The following is a 4,607-nucleotide window of genomic DNA, read 5'->3' on the forward strand; positions in this document are numbered from 1 at the left end:
CTCAAAGAATTCTAAGCAGACCAAGAGCAATTCTCACAGAGGGTCCGGCACAAATTAAATTCAGTGGTTATAAAGTGCTTGAGCAGAGTCAGACCAGTGTTTGAAATAGGAGAAATATGCTAATAAGAACTTGCAACTCAGTAAGAGGAATGTTTATGGAATGGACCACAAATGGTGACAGCTGTGCCTAGTGAGTGGCACACAATGAGAATAACATTGACATTGTGTGCAATGGAGTAAAACCAATACTCACAACTTTTCCATTTTATAAGTACCAGGATTGTAGAAATTGTAGGCATGTCTCAGAAGTGAAAAATATTTGCTACTTTTCAGACATTCTGCACATAAAGATACTTTGAATTTTTCTTTCTGATTTGTTTTCCCTTGATCTCCTTCGGTTGTCTTATTGTTCTAGATAATACTTCAAGTCCTATATGGAATAGATAATGAAGAGTGAACAAATTATCATGTTCCTGATTTTAGTGGAATTTCTTTGAGTTTCTCTCCACTTAAGGTGATGTTGGCTATGGACTTGCTGTTAACTGCCTTTATTGTATTGAGGTATAGTCTTGTATTCCTGATATCTCCAGGACTTCGATCATGAAGGAACGCTGAGTTTTGTTAAAAGCCTTTTCTGTATCCAATAAGATGATTATGTGGTTTTCCCCTTTCAGTTTGTTTATACAGTGGGTTGCATTAATTGAATTGAACCATTCCTGCATCTCTTCTGGGATGACAAACCTATCTTCTCATCAATGTTTTCTTGGATTCGCTTTACAATTATTTTATTGAGAATTTTTACATCTGTGTTCATAAATGAAATTGATCTGTAATTCTCTTTCTTTGTTGGGTTTTTATGTGGTCTGAGTTCATTTTCTCTCACTGAGTCAAGACCCTGCAGTCCTCTACTGTATATGTGTTGGGGGCCTCATATCAGCTGATGTATGCTGCCTGGTTGATGGCTCAGTGTCTGAGCAATCTTCAGGATCCAGGTTAGTTGAGACTGCTGGTCTTCCTAAGGGGTCACCCTCCTCAGCTTCTACCACTTTTTCCCTAATTCAACCAAAGATATCACCAGCTTCTGTCCCTTCACTGGGTGTTAATATCTGCACCTGACTCTTTCAGCTGCTTGTTGGGCCTTTCAGAGGGCAGTCATGATAGGCCCCTTTTTATAAGCACACCATAGTATCAGTAATAGTGTCAGACCTTGGGGCCTCCCCTTGAGCTGGATCCCAATTTGGGCCTGTCACTGGACCTTCTTTCCCTCAGGCTCCTCTCCATTTTTGACCCTGCAGTTCTTTCAAACAAGAACAATTATGGATCAGAATTTTTGACTGTAGGATGGCAGCCCCATCCTTCCACTTGATGCCCTGTCTTTCTACTGGAGGGGGACTCTACAAGTTCTCTCTCCCCACTATAGGGCATTTCATGTAAGGCCCCTCCCTTGTGTCTGGGTTTTTCATATTTAACATTTTGTTGGAGGCAACCATTCCTTCTATCATGTCTTCAATAGCTGGGATTCTCTTCCATCTCTTGTGTTCTGTTGTCCAGGCTTGTCTTTGAGCTTCCTATTCAAGTTCCTTAATTTTTGTTTCCAGATTTATATTAGTTTGAGTTTTCTTTATTGATTTTAACTTCATTTGCAAACCTTGAACTGTTTTATTCATTCCCTTCCACTCTGTGTTTTCATAGATTTCTTTAAGGGTTTTACTTTTCCTCTTTAAAAATTTCTGTCATATTCATAAAGGTTATTTAAGCTTTTTTACTTGTGCTTCAGCTATGTTGGAATGTTCAGGGCCTGCTGTCACCACAGGGTTGCCTGGCTTTATTGTCCTGGCAGTTACCATATTTTTAAGCTAGCATCTAGGCATCTGGGATTGGAAAGATTGTAATTATAGGTGTTCATATCTGGCATTGTGTTTTTGGATGGGTCTTTTTATTTCTTGGTTTCTGCTTCTCTGGTACTTGGGAGAGTGTGTTAGCTATATGTTACCTGGTATGATATTCTTCTGGGATGCTGATAGGTGTGGTAACTTGGGGTTTCAGGTAAAATGTTTGGGGTATTGAGAGCTGATCCTGGGGAATGGGGATGGATTAGGTGGTGGAAAAATTGGGAAGGTATGGAAAGATTGCTAATATAGGGATAGTTCCACGTTGAAAGTGTTCATTCCCCATTTTATCAGACAAGCAGAAGGCTCTTTCCATGCACAGTACTATTGGCCTTCTCCATGCTCTAGTCTGATATCTTGCTTTACAATATCAGTAATTGCTGTCCAAAAGCCATTTCAACTATGAACTTCTTCCCCATACATTGGCAGGAGCACATTACTTGTCTCTTCCCCTAATAGAAGATTCTCCTATCCATATTGTATTACCATGTTTTGTAAAGAAAATGTTGTATTATAATACATGGGGCAGGGCAAACATTTCAAGTTATCCTGTGATGATAACTATGTGAACAATAGAGAGGGTGTAAGAAACATCTAAATTCAGTGGAAAGCTTTAAAGAGTTTATGAACAGTAGTGAGTCTTTAATTGCATCCTTTCAACTAAGAATGTGAATCTCAGGACATGTAGAAAACTTTCCCTGTGCCACATGGCTTTTAGATGAAGAACATATCAGAGCATTGTTGTAAAGTCCTATTCTAACCTCTGAGATGATACTGGCAGCTTTTTACATCCTGTGTTTGTACAGAGTCCAAGCCATACACCCAGACCACACTATTGAATAGAACCAGGAAAATGACTTGTTGTTTTCCCATTGATTTCTCTAAACTGTTGCCATCTACTGTATCTCTGAGACAGACTTGCTTTCACTTGGATATGCAGTCATTTCTGAGCCCTTCCTGTGTTGCATGCCTTCGACACTGTATGAGTTACTTCCTTCTCATGCTGCCTTCTTCAGAATATTTAAATGTTAAGGATGCATGTAGATTTTGTCAGTAATGTTTCTTTAGTTCTTAGAGATTAGTATCTTCTCATGTAGTTTCTTTTGTTCTAATTTTGAGCATATATTATTTATTCTTAGTATCAAGTTTCCGTATGTCATCTTAAAATATGTATATAAGGTAACTTTAACAAATTCTATATCTGTTATCCTCAAATGAATGCTTCCCATTCATGGTGATGTCCTTTTCCTCAAAGCTAATCTGCTTTCTACTGTCATGTTTGTTTCTTTGTGGGTTAAACAATGAGTTTAATTGCTGTAATTTGGAAGTGTGTGGGTGAAGAGTTATTCACACTGAATGCCCAACAAAAATTTTGGTTACAAAAATAAATACAACATCTTTTCACTCAACAAATAAACCATTAAATGACTTAGAGAGCATTTCTCCTCCCTCTAGAAACTGACAATAAATCCTCCTGTTTTGGTGGGATAGAGCCTGGTGAGCCGCTCCATTCAAAGCCAAAGTGTTGAAGGGCCGATTATGTGCAGTTTTTCCTTATACATTTTCTTAATGTGATTCCTCACATCTGAAAGATTATGTCATTAATCTTCCCAAATAAAAGAAAAAAAAAAAAAAAAGACCAGAATTTAAGAAGGGCAAAGAACAGACCAAGTAAATCGTGTTTTCAAGATTAATATGTTTGACTTTAACTTTTTTTTTTCAAACTGAGACTTACTTTTCAAAAAAAAAAAAAAAAAAAAAAAAAAAAATCACATGAGTGGAAGCTGGGGCAGGGCATGGTTGCGCCCGCCGCACTGTGAGAGCGGAGCGGCCGCCGGGTCCGCCATGCGCTGGCGGCGCTGACATGGGCGCCAGCGGCTCCAAAGCTCGGGGCCTCTGGCCCTTTGCCTCTACTGGGGGGGGGGGGGGGGGGGTGGGGGGGGTGGCGGCCCAGACGCGGCAGGCGCTGAGCAGTCTTTGGTGCGGTCTCCAGCCCGAGCAGTGCCTCCCTTCGTATTCACGCGCTGCGGCTCCATGTTCTATGATGAAGATGAGGATCTGGCTCACGAATTCTATGAGGAGACAATCCCCACCAAGAATGGGCAGAAGCGAGCCAAGCTGAGGCGGGTACATAAGAATCTGATTCCTCAGGGCATCGTGAAGCTGGATCCTCCCCGAATCCATGTGGATTTCCCTGTGGTTCTCTGTGAAGTATGAGCCTGTGGCATGGCAGACACAAGCACCCACTGCCCCAGCAAGAAACTCCCAGGATCAAGGTGTAGCTTCCATTCAGGAGTCCAGGCTGGTGCCACAACCCTGAATAAACTAAACTCCGTTGGCCCAGAACCTTCAGTTGTAAGAGGGACAGTCCCTCAGTGTTAACTGGTATTGGTTTATGTCTGAACAATAAGTGGTTGGTGGCTGGTGAGGGCTAATAACAGAATTATCAGCCTGTCTCCCCCAGCCACTTCAGCAAGAAGCATGGCAGGACACACGCTGGTCAGGAAGGCCTGGTTCCTAGTTACTTGCCTGACCAGCTTTCTTCCAAGCTTGCCTAGGGCCCGGCCCTTACAGAAGCTACAGCACTTTACAAGCAGAGTCTGCCTTCTTCCGGCCCCTGGGCTGTAGGGGCTCTACCCAAGTGGGAACTTCTTTCCCCTCACTCCCCTCACCCCTAGTAGAGCATTTCAGCCGTTTGCTACCTCGATTCCTCCTGTA

At 41.8% G+C, this 4,607-nt stretch overlaps 1 pseudogene; it reads left to right on the top strand.

The window, feature by feature from the left end:
• Positions 1–3,670: 3,670 nt before the first annotated feature.
• LOC117694544 (tumor suppressor candidate 2 pseudogene) lies at positions 3,671–4,235 on the top strand (annotated as a pseudogene).
• The last annotated feature ends 372 nt before the right edge of the window (positions 4,236–4,607 follow it).

Source organism: Arvicanthis niloticus, chromosome X, assembly GCF_011762505.2.
Source record: "Arvicanthis niloticus isolate mArvNil1 chromosome X, mArvNil1.pat.X, whole genome shotgun sequence".
NCBI classification, from domain to species: Eukaryota; Metazoa; Chordata; class Mammalia; order Rodentia; family Muridae; genus Arvicanthis; species Arvicanthis niloticus.